The 16,041-nt window shown below is 37.4% G+C and overlaps 1 protein-coding gene across 4 annotated transcripts in view; it reads left to right on the forward strand.

The window, feature by feature from the left end:
- The window catches only part of LOC117172358 (homeobox protein homothorax), a 417,138-nt gene that overhangs the window by 205,579 nt on the left and 195,518 nt on the right, over positions 1–16,041 (forward strand). The window lies entirely within an intron of this gene.

The following is a 16,041-nucleotide window of genomic DNA, read 5'->3' on the forward strand; positions in this document are numbered from 1 at the left end:
CTATTTAGTTAAAAATTCATCTTTTTTTGAAAATTTAACTTTCGAGGTTAAAAAGTCGATTCTCTTCTAAAAAATTCGTCTTTTGACTTTAAAATCAAACTAGAATTTTTTTTGAAAACGGAACTGTTTTTGGTGGAAATTTAATATTTTTTTATGGAAAATTCGAGCATTTAAGAATTAAATGAATCTGCTTTAGTTGAAAGTTCAACAATTTGGTTGAAGTTTGAGGCATTTTGTTGTGAATTCGTCTTTATTGGTAGAAAATTACCATCCTTGATTGAAAATTAAACAACTTGGTTAAAAACTGATATACTTTGTTAAAGATTCATTTTATTGGTTAAAAATGATGTGTTTTGTTGAAAATTTAATTATTTGGTTGAAAATTGAACTATTTAAAAAAATCATATTTTATGATAGAAAAGTCATCATTTTTGGTAGAAATCAATAAATAAATTTCAAATGATTTATTTATTATATCTAAAAAATTCGTTCTTTCATAGGCTTGGGCCTCTTCTAACTCAATTTAGTTATTAATTCTAATTAGTTGAATTCGGATGCACCCATTCAATTAGCAAGTAGTAAATGGATTAGAACTCACAGTAAATGTTCTAATGAATCATTTTTTTATATTTGTACTTTTTGTACAAGTTTTAATTAGTGTTTTTGCATTTTTTGGTCAAGGTCTTACGTTTTGCAAAAAGAAATCAAGTCGTCAATCTTCTTGAAAAAAAATCCGGATAAGATAAGCATCCTCTCTCGTTTTCGCAAATTTCTTAGGATTTTTTACGATTGTCCAGATGTGTGATATGCTTCGACACCGACTCTTCGTCCGTCGGTTGTTCGCACCGCCGCATAATGACTCGTCTGTCGGTCTATTCGATAATTTCCAATTCCAGGTTCTGTAGACGCAGCATCCATACGTGGTCGAATTGAAAATGAACGCAATCATTTTTCGGTGATTTATTCATGAAGGATTTATGTTTAATGGTCCTTCAGTATTTTCTTTTTATTGTGGCAATACCTTTTGAGTAAAAGCGGCTTATTTCTGGGAGATAGAAGTAATTTTTCGTATTACGAAGGTCTTTTACGCTTATTCGATGTGTACTGTTCAGATCTGGAGTGTGGATGGGATACCGGTGTGTACGAAACTCGCTTATGTATACACGCCAGATCGCTAATTCGTTGGACCGCATCCATTGTAGCGTTACTGGAAACCACGCTAAATCCTTTAAGCCTTCCTACAGTGCGTTGTACACAACCTTTAGATCCGCAACAACCAGCCGCCCTGACGCGATATTATAGGCGGAGAACCTTCAGCGAGTCATTGATTACAAGATTTCACATACAAGACACTAATCTTTGAGGACAGCCACACAAACAAATAAAAATATCATGCTCGGTGAACTAGACCAGTAAACTTCTTCTATTCCATTTTTGAAAAGCAACACGCTCACTCACCATGCCGCACCCTGTGTTGTTTTTAAAAAATCGCCAGAAAGACTAATCTTTTCAAAAACTAGATTCAGATTTAGCGACCCAAAAAACATACATGAAACTTTTATTTTTTTGTATGCCTTGATACTATTTTAGAGAAATAAAAAATAAGTGTATAGAGTCCGGCTACACAGTCTATCTCATACTATGAAGTGTACCCTTTGTTTAGAAAAAAATTTTAATTGGAAGTAGTAAAAATTAAGTCATTCATAATGCAAGGCAAATGAAATAAAATATGCTTGAATTTCAAAAGAGAAATATTTAAAAACGAATTTTTTTTAACAATTTAGCAAGGTTTTAAAAACGAACTATTTCACATCTATTCAAGATTGAATTTAAGTTATACTCTTATTTAAAGTTTAAAAATGAAAAACGAATAAGAAATGGCTTCATTAAAGGCGCTTCTAATGTGAAGTATTTTCAACGATTTCAATTTGAAAAAAATCATTTTTATTACAATGCTTTCTAAAATTATTATGGCACTAAGTAAGCAAAAATATTCGTTAATAAATAAATTAGATATTCAAAATTGGTCAATTTCAAATATTGTTATTCCCCTAAAGCACTTTACTGGGTAAGATACAAATCAGTACTTAAGTACCAACTTAACTTTCCTTTAACATTTTTATGAGTTTAACTAGAGGTAAAAGTATCACAAAAGTGCTATATTATTCTTTTTCAACAATTTTTCTACTTCTGGTGGGATTTGTGCCCCAAAAAGTACTGCTAACGTTGAACTAAATTACCAAAAATTTTCAAAATATGTTCTGCTCTTTGTAAATTAAAAAACAATGAGATAATACCAGACATATTCTATACTTTTTTGGCACTTCATTCCTATATTAGAAGTACTTTTTTGAGGCATGACTCCCAACAGCACTTGTAAAAGTTTCGAAACAAATAAAATGGAACTTTTTCAGCACTTTTGTTCAAAAAATTGTATAGATCCTTTGCAAATATCAAGAAAAAAAATTAAATGAGACTGTTTTGGGACATTAATATAAACATCACTCGTAAAAAGTTAAAAAAGTAAAACCTTTTAAATAATTTCGTCCCCAAAACCTTTTAAGATTTTAGAAATGTTGAATGAAAAAATCAAGTGGAACTTTTCCGGTCCTATTTTAGGGAGTACGTTTTTCAGATATAAATCTCGTCAGCCCTTGCAAAACTTCAAAACGTGAAATAAAATGAAACTTTTTTAGTAGCATTGTACCTATTTCGACATTTAACATTTTTTAAGAAAAGTTTTTCCTTAACTCCTGACTTGCCTCATATAACCTACTGCATCGGGACTTTATTCAAGATCTCAGTGAGATTTCAATGGGACTTTCTTTTTTCCTCGAGATTGCATTGGGACGAAAAAAGTCTTCCTGATCAGAGCTCGTAAGATCTAATACGGCGGTGAATTTCAAAACTAAAAGAAAAAGTAAAAATAAATTAAGCCAGTAAAATCACAGGCGGTAAATGCTGCTTGCAAAATTGTACAGTGTACACCTGGGGAGAAGAGAATTAATAAGACGAGGTTTGGATTACAAAGGCGCCGATTAAAAATCCGTTTGATTTTATGAACTATCAAAACGACCGGTCTCGAGTCTATTGAAATTCGAACGTACCTCTTTCACCCTCACGTTGCTTTCGTTTTTATTATAAATCGTGTATACACTAGCACCTGTGACGTACTGCGAAACGTGCGTGGGTTCGTGTTTGTTGCAGTGGGCACGACAAAAATCGATTCATCCGCATGTGGGTGTGAAAGAGAAGGAAGTCCTCGAGTCTAAAAATCGCCAGTGCGTTCAACTCCTTCCCATAAATCACCTTAATAAACCTTAACGTGCGTGGCGAACGCATTAATTCTACAAATGTAGGATATTTGGTAGAAATATTATAATTTTATAATTTCATAGTTTAATTTGAAATATTTAGGGGTTTGCGTTCGTCTCTCAAATTGCCTATTAAAAAAAATACCTTTAGATTTAAATAGAAACTCAAAATTTTGTCGAAGAAAGGATACTTTTCTACCAATTATAATAATTCTCTAGTTATAGGAAATAAAAATACCTAAAAATACCATAGAAGTAGAACTGGACAAGGGGTATATTGTGTAGAAAAGGCGGGAGAATAGGAAAATAGTAGGATGATGAGTGGAAAACTAATATTCGGGAGGGGGTGGCGTTAGCCGTTAAGGGATGAAATACTCCGCAGGTTATAGGGATGAGGAGAGGAACATATGGCATTGGAGGGAGAAGGATGGACGGCTAAGGAGTGGTAGTGACGAGAGGGTCAGTTGGGGGAACATTTTAGGGCTTGGTGCCCACTTTAGGAACTGATTTTTCGTTTGCTTCAGATATTTAACTTCACATTTTTAAAGAACTATCCTTTCTTCATTAATAAAATAAATAATGGTATAAAAATGAATGTTTGTCTTAAGTGATTGATGATATGGTCAGGAAGTTTGGGAGGGGAGAATCAGTTAAGTTCTTTTATAAGGTACGTGCGAGCATCCGGTTTGGGAGATCCTCAAATATGCCCAATTAGCCCGAGCTGACATAATAAGTAGATAAAGAACCCTAAATCTTGGCGGCGTGCTCGCGCGCGGTGAGATCAGAGGCGCGAACTTTTTCTATCGAGGCGCGCAAGAACTTCGATGTGAGATTTTTCGGGATGAAAGGGTGGTGGTCCAAAGTCCAAATGATTGCATTTTAGGGACGATTTAGTCACCCGTCCGTCACGCACGTTCCGTGCTACTGTTCCTTCTCTACCTTCCTGACATTCATTCCACTCCCATCAAAAACGGCCCTTAACTCACATGAAAAAGCAAGCCGTGCAAAAATTAAATATTCTTTTTTGCAAATGAATTTTTTTTGTAACTCTTTCTTAACGAGGAATGCAGTGGATAATGGGCAGCTTAAGGTAGATTTTTAACGAACTGTTAAGCATGTAACTCATTTAATATGGTAATGCATTTTTAAAAATCTTCAACTTCCGGCGAAAAAAAGGGTGGAGCGGCTCACAGAGAAGGAAAGTACCGCGCACTCTCTGTCGCTCTCCCTCTATCTCTTACAGCCAGTCTGATTATTCCCGAGGGAATAATTAGACCCTCGAGTGTAATTAGAGCTTGGTCCCGCTCGCTGTCCAGGCCGCATGGCGAATTAAAATCTTACACGTATGCGCCCATTTAAAAGTTAAATCCAGGGAGCCTTCTTTACATACACTCTGCGAGAATCCGACAATACCCTCCATCTTTCACTAGAGACCATGGCGATCGTCATTTTCTAAACTCTAAAAATGCTGTTTCTAATATAGGGTAAGCGAGAAATCTGGAAATCCGGAAAGTGAAATTGTAATGGGATCGGGAATTCTTTAAATTTGAAAATCTTTCTAGGTATGTCTCCACTCCCGGTGCTGCCCTCTGGGCTGAGCTCGACAAATCGCCGTCCTTATATTAGGTGCAAATGGCTAACAAGTAATTTATTTCCATGAACTGCCACAAATAAATTCTTCCTAAAATCAAATTTCTCATGGGATGAAATTTGTGGAACTTTGGAAGTGGGCAGGTTGAGTTAAGGGGGCATAAGTTGGCGTTGTGGTCGTCCGACAAATAGATTACGTGCCACGGGAATTTTTCGAGGGTCTGTTCGCGTCTTCTCATCTTTTGCGCATGCCACTCACGTATCCATCCTCGCAGGATCACACCCCCTCCACCCACACGATTATCCAACCAACCCTCTAATATGAGCGGAACCACTCGAAAAATTGTAACGCGTTAGCCCCAAATCCACTAAGCATTCTATTATTAAATCGACGTCTGTTACGGCTCGACTAACGACTTGCAAAGAGCGCTCGTGAATTTAAATTCGTTGTCTCGTGACGTCTATCAAACGTCGGGATAATAAAATAAAATCATAAGCAGAAGCTTTAAGTTCGAGTTTGAGGAACAAGAAATAAGATTAGGGATTTAAAATGAACTTCAGATTGTTTCCTCTTAAGCGCATTCGTGTAAATAATTCAGAACTATTTATTTCCGATGTAATTTGTAAAAGTGGTAATAAGCCGATATTCGCCTTTAGGAAATTGGTCTCTAATGAGCCATACATTTTCAATAAAAAAACTGAATTAGATGGTACCTAGCTTGGCTATATAGTGCAACTGATTAATGCAATAAGCCATAATTTTACTCATTTCTAGCTGCAGACTGCGTATATTTAATTTCAGGAGATTCACGTATAATCATTTTCCCTTTAATAATTTATTTAGTAAGCACAATTACATGTTTCTCTAGGCCTTCTATGTCCTTTTTTACCCGTTGGTTGATAAGGCCTTTAAGCTATTATCTGAGTGGGTATTTCTTACTCACTCTGTCTCCTTAATGATGTGTCGTACCGACCTTTGGTCAGGACGTATCCCCCTTTTCATCCGTGGTCCCAGCAGGTTCATGAAATATTACTCAGAATGCGTTCACTTTCTTTGATCGGCAAAAGAGAAAATTGCCCGTTCAAGTCTCAAGGGGGCTAGTTGCAAGCGGTATATTGATTTAATACCATGTGCGATTGCTAGATCGCTATCTCTTTATCTTCATTTCAGGATCGTGATAAATAGGAAATAAGAAGAAATATTTCGAAATTCACTGTTTTGTGCTATATATATTTTTTATTATTAAAAATTAACTATTATTACAAGAAAGTGCCTCCTACCAAAAGTCTGATCATATGTTCAAGCTATTTTGGGAGGTGACACATCCTCTGGTGGCAATAATCAATTATTAAATTAATATTAACACATGAAATTCAAAGGGTTAACAAATTTTATTATCAAAATGTCTAATATGCTATAAAATACCCTTTTTAATTAAAAATCTTCGATTTTCCTGCTCACTGCTCTCCCCTGGCATGTATCTCTCTTGACTATAACCCTACATAAATTTCAGTCACGCAAGTACGGTAAAGGGTATTAATTATCAAACCGCAACGGGGAGAGGATCAAATACCATACACTATATTTAAAGATCCCCTCTTTTGGACTTCTATTGAGTATTGGCTGGTTACCTTATTAACCATTTCATACTCTCTATCATTTTCAACTTTCCCTCTCGTTCTTTAAATCTTTTTCACTCATCCAATATTGCATCACAGTTAATTACATTACTTAAGTCAGTCCTTTATAGAAAAATGGTGGTTACATTTTGTGGATGCACTTAATGCTCTTGCTCATTTTTGCGGCCCTTTGTTGTTTTATTTTATTTTCTCTTCGTTTGCGTTCCTACAACCTTCTTTTTGGTGGAGAATGGTCATACCTTATGTATGGGATGCGACCATCATCCGCAGGGTGGTGGATCTTCTTGTCATTTCGTATTCGACACTGACCACTCGCCACTTTTGTGGCGGATCTGACCTCATCGCAAACGTGAGCCAAGAACGCGTGGTCCATACTGGTCGACTAAACTAAGCTACTATCCACAAGAGATGGAAATTGAAGGATAACTCTTGAAAGGCTTAGAAAATTTCAACTTCCACTTCAGATCCGTCAGTGTTTCATTAATTTCATATAACATCCCTCTTTATAAATTCGCTTAATATTCAAACCCAAGTCCATAAAAGCGTAAGTCTAGTGAGAAATATATCTTGGTTTGAAAATACGTTTATTAAATAATTCATGTACCATACAATAAGAAGGTAATCGATAAAACTAACGCTTAAGCTTGAAGTGGATAAGTAATGATGAAATAAATCAATTAGGATAATGAATCGGTGGATGTACACGGGAAAATGGCGAAATAACCAGGGAGACAGGGCTTTTTATGGCAAAACCAGTTTCGGCCGACGGAAGACCAATGTCGTTTAGACGTCTAAACGACGTCTGTTCTCTACATACTATGTTGCTATCATCGATCGTAATCTTACAGGGGACCCTCTCGAATTCAACTCACGACGTACTTGTGGACGGGGCCGCAGGTATTTTGTGTTTTACGCGCTGAATTAATCCCACTGGAAACCAATGCGTGCCGCACTAATTATTCCGAATTACTCGATCTCTATTTGTAAGAACCATAATTAGAATTGGGTTAATGTAAATGTCTTCCACGTGCACATTCACATAACGCTCAGTTAATCGCTTCAATTTAATTCAGATAGTCAGCTAAACATGATGAAATTATCCTTTGGTATTTGATTTCACCATAAGGGGAAGTGTCATCACTTTTTCCTACAAGCAGTTTTTCAAAACCGCAAATTCAGACCTCGGACTGTATTACTTTTTTGACTGATTATTTTAAACATGTTCTTTTCGAGACTTTTTAAATTTTTTCACTTGTGCGCTACTTAGTTTAAAAGGCATCAAGATAAAAGTAAACAATGGGATAGAAAATTAAAATTTATCCAATTTGTAATAATTTAAATTTACAAAATAGTGGAACTTTAAAATATGTATAGAGGCTCTGCGAATTGTATTGGGGTTAATTAAGTTTTGGAATAAATAACAATTTGTAAGTAGTTTAGAATTTTAAATCGTAACATTAACATCAAATTAAATTTCGAGGACTGAGCAGATTTTCAACATGTAATTCATTGAATTGGATTCTGAAAAGTGCTTATACATACCAATATCCCAGCATTTTTGTGGAATTGGGCTATCAGTGTGTGCTCTAGAATATTCTTTAAGTTTATAATTTAAAAAAGGTATTTTGCAATTTAAAAATACCCTTCGTAGAATTTGAATATTATAAAGTCTTCTAGTCGATACAACGTCAGCAAATTTGTATGTAGTATCAACATTTTAAAATTCATCTTTTCCTTCCCTACCATTTATCACCCATCTCACATCGTAAAACATCAAATACAGCTTCAAAGTCTATCAAAAATGACGCTCAGAGCATGAGAAATCATTTATAGGTTATGTGAAGTTCATCCAAGAATCGTTACCTCTTCCCGTTGGCTCTCCCTCTGGATTTGATTGAAATTCATGAAACTCAGCTCGTGTCCGAAAGTTCGGACCAATCGCTTCAGAGGTAGGGTGGGGTTTTAGGGTGAGTGTATAGAGTAAAGACTGTAGACACATGGTGCTACTCGGCTATGCATTGTATCTGGGAAATAGTAGACGGTCGTGGTCGTCCGATCCCTGAACGTTTTAGAATTCACGTGGTGGCATGCCTGTCTGACTGCTTGACCATCCACACACTCTATCTCTCTGCTTCTCTCTCCGCTGTCTCGGCTCGCTGACCGCTCTCCTCGGACATTTTAGTGGCTCTCGTGCTTGGCATTTGCGAATACTCGCCACATCCCAAGGGTGGAAGGGCCTCTCTTATGGCTTTCTCCAGCAGAGGTGGAGTGACACGAAATTTTTTCTTAGGGAGGTGAAAGTCATTAAAGTTGAAGCTATTGTCTAATTCCGTATTTATAAGGAGATTATTATCTCCAACCAGCATATCTGTCACTTTAGAAAATATCCTGATTTGAATTTGTCAGGTGACTCATTAAAAATTCCACAGTAGATGTAAAATATGTATAAAGTGTGGGAAAGATGAATAATATGTGGTAGCTGCGAATGCGAAACAACACTTTTTGAGTTTTATTGTTGGTGAAAAAATGAGCTGACGTAACTTATTAATATTAATGCGATTGAAATCAAAACGAATTAAATCTCTTACGAGACGAGTTTTTTCTTTTATTTTTAGTTTTGCTCACTCTTGGGTACAAGAGATGCCTTCTCGACATTGAGGCGACGGGACACATCGCGATTATACGACCACGACCGATTACCAGATACGGTGATAGAATGCAAAACAGTCGAGAAGGACACAGTAACTTGCCAAGCGGACTCCCACGAGGACTTAGGCGCTTATTTTTTATTCCAAGGATTCAAACCACGTGCTTTAACTACTTTTCAAATTCTTCGAATCTTGATTGATTACCAAGTTTTTTATTATTATAAAAATTCACAAAGTCTTCCTTTGGTCGTCTATTTCTCTGATTGATCTTTAATTTTCCTTTTTTATTCTACACTTTTTTTTCTGCTGTCTCTTGTAACGATTCTCACGGGTTTCGAAATCATTCTGAGAAATCGCCGAGAGTGATTTACCTTTCGCGATCGGATGACGCTCGGCGTTAGATCGGCAGGTGGAATCCTGGATCGAAGGATCGTCGACAACGGGGCGTTCGTAAATTCATAGCGGACCAACTGGGAAGATTAGTTCGCATAATTCCTCAAGGTCTACCGGTTCTGATGGCGACAGGTAGCCTATCTCAGCACGATCTTACCCCCTCCCCCTTCTCATATCGGCGAACGGTATTGATGTGATTTTATTGATGCCTCAACCTTATCGCAAGGGTTTGTCACTGAGAAATCAGGAAATTATTGAGTCTAGGATCTACGAAATTCTCTGATTAACTCTGCGAGGATTTTCGGTTGTTCATTCTTCAGTTTGCCGGGATCGCCGTACAGTTTTCCTCTGTTTCAAATCCACCATTTTTTATCTTTAGCTTAAAAAAGGCTTCTAAAATTTCCTTAATAATCAAAGAGCTTTGAATTCTCAAATTGTGAAATATCGCGAATTGACTAAAAAAGAGTGGGACTTTCGGCTATGCTTTGGATTGCCAGGATTGCTTTGTTAAAATTCTTTTATAACAAGAGAACTATGATAATGAGATTGCCTAAAAACGCGGATTAACTCAACAAACATCAGGTACGCTCGGCTGTTCATTTTCTAGATTGACGGTATGGGCAAAAGAGTTCCCAGTGCATCAGCACAACATCCTAAAGAGGAAAAAAAAAAGAAATACTCATTCTCGAATACCGAAGCCGTTAACATGGTGCAAACTGCAAAGAGAATAATGTTGCGTTCCGTGGCTCGTAAAGATCGATGAATGTCATCGGGATCGACATCACCCGCATAAGTGCGATTACAAGACCCCTATATGCGAAAGTTCGATGGATGCAAGTACTACGTACATAAAATCGAGAAACTTATATGGGAAACTCCAAGCCGGATTCACAAAAGGCCAACATTCATCTCGCCAATTTTTTTTTTAATTTACAAAATTTCTTACGAATATAAAAAAAATGAATCCTAAAGGTTTTGTTCAACAAAATTTTTTTGAAAGATATATCGCATTTTGATATATTTTTTTCGATTTCAAATATTTTCTGTAGAAAAAATGAAAGATTTTCATAAGCGCTACAGTTTGTCTTAATTTAATGAAAACCAAACAGAGAGGGGTCAACTTATTATGAAAACCTTCCGTTTTCCTTCGCAGAAATTATTAAACATTGAAATAAAATAAAAATTCGACAATTCTTAAAAAAAAAAATGTTTTCGAGCAAAATATCTGACACATTCTCTTCATATGCGCAAGAACTTGTGTAATTTAAAAAAAATCAGTGCGATAAATGTTTGTATTTTGTGAATCCGGTATGGAGTTCCCCATACATGTGCGTCAAGGATCGAGGGTCAATTTGATCCCGCGATGTATATGGGTACCTCGCTTGTTCGTATGACGCAGCAGCTGCTGCTCTTCGATGCATAATTAATGCACAATTAAAGATCAAGGTGCATCGGCTCGACTTATCGCACCTCGAGATATGCTAAGTAACTTTGTGGTATAACCTTACTTCATAAAGGACTTCCCCTCCATCCACCCTTACCCAACTTGCGGAAGAGTTGCTTAAAGTGGTCATATCGGGGATCGAGAATTTTCAAGAATTCCCAAAGATTAGAGAATATTAAGGGAAAAAGAGAAAACAATATTACCTTCTCCTACTAATATATCCAGAAATTCTTAATTAATTTGTTTATTGCAGTACTTTTCCCTAAAGATATACGCACAAGTTAGAGGGAGAGAATGATGCTTGAGAGAAAATAGGAAATTATATTTAATATATTATTAAGTCTATACCAATCCTAAAGCCAGAAGTTGAACGCAAATCGAGCGATAGAGAAAATACGTGCTGTCTGTTCAGCCCTGAAATCATGCACGTACAATTGCATCGTTTATATTCGTATATGCTGTACTCACGTCGACTCTTTGCATGTATTCTTATGTATACGAGCATCCAACGGGACTCAGTGAAAGTGAAACACCGGCGGCGGCACGACTCGTTGCTTTATACTCGTCATTTGTGTATAAATAAAGTCTAATGGGAAACAAGCCAAGAAACGAACTTGGAATTTTTATCTGATCTCTTTGATCAGGAGTAAAAATAAGCAGAAGTATCATTAACTCATTTTTCAAATTACTCACTGTTAAACATAGAGTTTTTTCAGAATTGCGAAATGTTCCTGAATGCCGATTCTTTGGTCAGAAAAAACGTTCAGGAGGAAAATGATAGTTTTAGGAATTGTCGGCGTGTAGTAGAAGATATCGAATTGACCAACTCGACTTTGCAATTTGATACACGACTCCGAGAGGTTCTGCAGACGGATAAGAAAGGTGCTTAGGACTTGTCCTTCTGGAATTATCTTATCTTTCCGATAAGGTCACTGAACTCTCGAAAATAAAAAGGTCAGTGTATCCAATTGAGTGGAACATCCCTGGATTAAAACTATCTGATAAATTAAGCAGTACATAATTAAGAGCCTGAAAATGATACGTAAATGAGAGAATTTCATTAACCAAATATATCATTATTATTTTTGTTACCCTTGAGCTGTTATTTTCGGGTTTAAGTTATGCGGATAAGTTGACTTCTCCTTTTCGTTTTCTGTACCTTGGCTTCTCTCGTTAGCGCATTACGTCTACTAGGGTCGCGTAGAAGAAAAGTAGCGAAGTGTAATGTGGTTATAATTAATTTCCGCGTAATTAGCGGACGCCCAGTCGGAGGTGGTTATCTCGGGTGGACGATCGTAACGCAGCCGCTGGCTGCCATAGCTGCTACAATAAAGTACCGCTCCTGTTATTACGGTAAATTAATATACCGACTGGTGGGCAGATCCCCAAGTGCGCAGAAGTTAGGTTAGGTTCTATAGATATCGAACCCTAGCCTTACAGGTATGGATACTTCATAAACACAGACGCTCCCACATGCAAGGATTTCGTGTGAGGGTTATCGGGCTGCAATTAGGTAGCGCCACTCTGCCAAAGGGAAACTTTGATCCGCGCGCTATCTTGTGGTGAGAAATTGTTTCCGTGTTTATGATAGTCTCTTGTATGTCACATATTGGACGGGATATAATATTCTGAACAGTGTTCCTATTTACATTTAGAAATGTAATTTCGTACAATTTTAGTACAATTTCAGTATAATCTGTGAGTACAAACTCAATTTTAAATGTGTCAATGTATTTTTTGTTTTTGGTAGGAATCAGGTGTGAGAAAACGGCCATGTTTAATCACACCTCCCTTTTTTGGGGTAATAAAACCCTCACTTACATGCCCTTCATTCTGTAGAATTCTTTCTCACGCAAGCTCGTGAAAATGTCATCACTCGTAATTTCCTGGGCCAATTCAAAATGTACGCCAAAGAAACTTGCGTTTCTGCAAACTCTGGACGTAAGAATAGCTGCGGCGTTGCAGGAAGCACCGTGTCGAATACGCAGCGCTGCTTGTCTGTTTTCTCGCCTCACTCAAGGGTATAAAGTACGACGCCAAGAACGGTTGACCTACGAGTGAGAAAGGTAGCTGCTAAGCCTACTGGTCATCAGTGAAAGCAAGACGCGAGACCAAAGAGGGCCTACAAAACGAGCACTGCGAATGGAAAAAAGAATGGCAGTTCACGTCGAATCGAAAGGCGTGACGGTCTGCGATGTTAGCACCGAGATTTTTTTCTCTTCACGTACTTCTATTAAACGGTAACACTGTGGCGAATCTAAATTATTTTCAGCTATAGCAAATTAGATATATTAAAAATGTAAATTCCGTTTAATGATGAGCAGTTACGTATTAAAATGTGGTAAGAAGGTAATCTATAAAAGTGAAAATTGTTGCCAGAAGGGGGTATTCAAATAAATGGCAAAGAAGATAGTGGGTGACTTTTTTAGGAACCATTACTTACGTCTTACAATATAGGCTGGCCACGGCAGTAGCGAAGGGCTTCTCGATGCTTCCGAGAGGCCTGGGTATGTACTCGGAGATCGTGGATAACAGTTATTAGGGACGTTTTTTTTTACAATGTTCGCGTTCCTCCTTGGCTGGTGTTTGCGCCAACCATCGGGCGCATCCCACACCAGTAACCAAGTTGGGAGCGAGCGAACGCAGCCTTCGTATATATCGGGGGACACTCCCCGGACCTTTGATTATATATAATTATCGGCATTTTAATAACTAATCATTTTCCCTGAGCTGCTTCTCCGCAAAACTGGAGGAAGGAGCAGCTTCCGAGATGTGCCCGCTACCGTTTCTCCGCCGCTCGAAATTGGCTGCGAAACTGTCTTTTAAAAGCCGCGCACCTGATTTTTTAATAAAAAACTTTTTTATTTATGATACCACGTCAAACTCAATTTTGTACTTAATTTACATTTATGAACTGGTAAATTAAAATTTATTTGTGTATTAAAGAGTGCAAGGTTGTAAATTCAGTTGCGTGGTTGGCCGCTTGGCGACTGCAATATATATGTTTCTCAAATGTCTTAAAAATGTTTGTTAACTTGATTATTGATTTAATCTATGAAATGAGTGGAATGGTGAAATATTTGCATGTGTAAATTAAGTGATTTTCACATTTTTCTACCCTTTCGAAGTTTTTTCATTTATGCTTGAGGGGCGCGGCCGTCGCATCTCGTAAAACACGAAGATGCTTCGCATAGATTAGCCGCCCTCGTCAACGACGTGTTTCGCTCCGTCTCAGATAAAAAGAACAAAAAGTTTTTAACAGTGGCAAACATCTTGTCGAAAGGTGTTAAGTGTTGAATTGCCATCCGGTGAATTCTATATTAAATTAACCTTTGATTACATTTCTTAAAACCAAGACTTCTTGCAAAATTCGGACGTTTTTCTGTAGAACTGAACTTTAAATTTAAACTGACTTTCTAAAATCTAAATTGATCCCAAAAAGAAAAACCAAAAATTTCTTAAATACTTGAGATTTTTTGTGTTATTAGTCGATACGAAGATCAACGCTCACTTTCGGGTTTCCTTCCCTTTGTGCGCTTCCTTATTCGTGACAATGGTCTCGAAGGTCAAAAAGGTGGGGAACACGAGTAGTTTACAACTTTTTTGCATATGTCATAATGGGCTTAAGAGCCGCTTTTAAGTTCGCCGTTTTGATCGTTGCGTGACGAGGACTAATCAACTTTCAGCGACTTTTTGACCAAAAGTATGCTAACTTTTCGAATTACTGACGCTCTTAGTACCCCATAACTCCACCAATCAGAGTAATGAACGAAAAAAATGTGGAATAAATAACAATAGTATAATATTTGATAAGAAAAATAAGGTCAGTTTGTAGAGATCAGGGGTTTTTGATGGTTCATTGGTAAAGGGAAGTGGCTAAGCTTTACGAAGCAGGTAATAGTTAGAAGACGAGCATTGCTTATGCCATATAGTATATAGCCATATAGGAAGGAACGCAGGAGCTGGATAACGGCGACAGGGGGTCGTATAAACGTGGCGGTGAAGCTAACTCAAGCGAAGTGAAGGAGAGACTCAAAGCTTCCTACGGGAATAGGAAGACCAATACCCCGTACTTCCTGGCATGGACGCATAAATCTTCAGTCGATGATACCCTGCTTCTACGTTCTACGAGATGTCCGGCTGCCTCGGATATTACGTAATAGCGCCTGTATCGCATCCTCAGTCAGGACAGTTTTATCCATTTCGTTGACTTCTAACTCATAACTTCTCGGATCTTCAAGTAAAGTACTGATGCACATGCATGAATTTGTCATATTTAAAAAAACATGAAAATGGCATTTCTTCTTGTAGAAATTCCATCCCGTCTAGAAATTACTACCGTGTACTGGCCGGATTCCGGCAGGGTTGCCCTGCTTGTATCCCGAATCTGGCCAGGCTGCCCGGTCGGATTCTGGTTGGTTTTGTCACGCTGTGCTAGTTGGATCCCGGCCGGATGTACCCAGTCGGCTCCCGGCCGGGTTACCCGCTCGGATCTCGGATACAAATAGGGTAACCCGGTCGGGTTCCGACCGGTTTTAGATTGGGCTCATCGATCGTATGCTGGTCGGGCTGCAAGAAGAAATTGTTTTTGAAAAAAGTAACAGTGCATAGACATAAAGAAAAAGAAGAATGACATTTGTCAACTAAATTCCTTTTGTGGTAAAGTATCACAACTCTTAAATATCGAAGAAATTTTCAACAATAGATAAAATAAATTTCAGGGGTTTTATGTGACATCCTAACCTATGAAACTAGTTGAGAAAATTTATTTAACACTAACGTTGAAGAATATTACTAATGCTTACTTATTAACAAAAAAATTCACTTACCCTTATAAATAGTCCACTTGCTCCGGAAAATTGGATACAATTTTGTGAAATTTAACAAATTTCTTAACGTATAACCTGGCGTCAACCGACATTTTACTGCGTTTTTAGCATTAAAGACTCTGGAAGTCGCCGAATTGTCATTACGTGCACGCAGGATAACGTAATTCAAAACATCGTTCAGA

This window comes from Belonocnema kinseyi, chromosome 5, assembly GCF_010883055.1.
Source record: "Belonocnema kinseyi isolate 2016_QV_RU_SX_M_011 chromosome 5, B_treatae_v1, whole genome shotgun sequence".
In the NCBI taxonomy this organism is placed as follows: Eukaryota; Metazoa; Arthropoda; class Insecta; order Hymenoptera; family Cynipidae; genus Belonocnema; species Belonocnema kinseyi.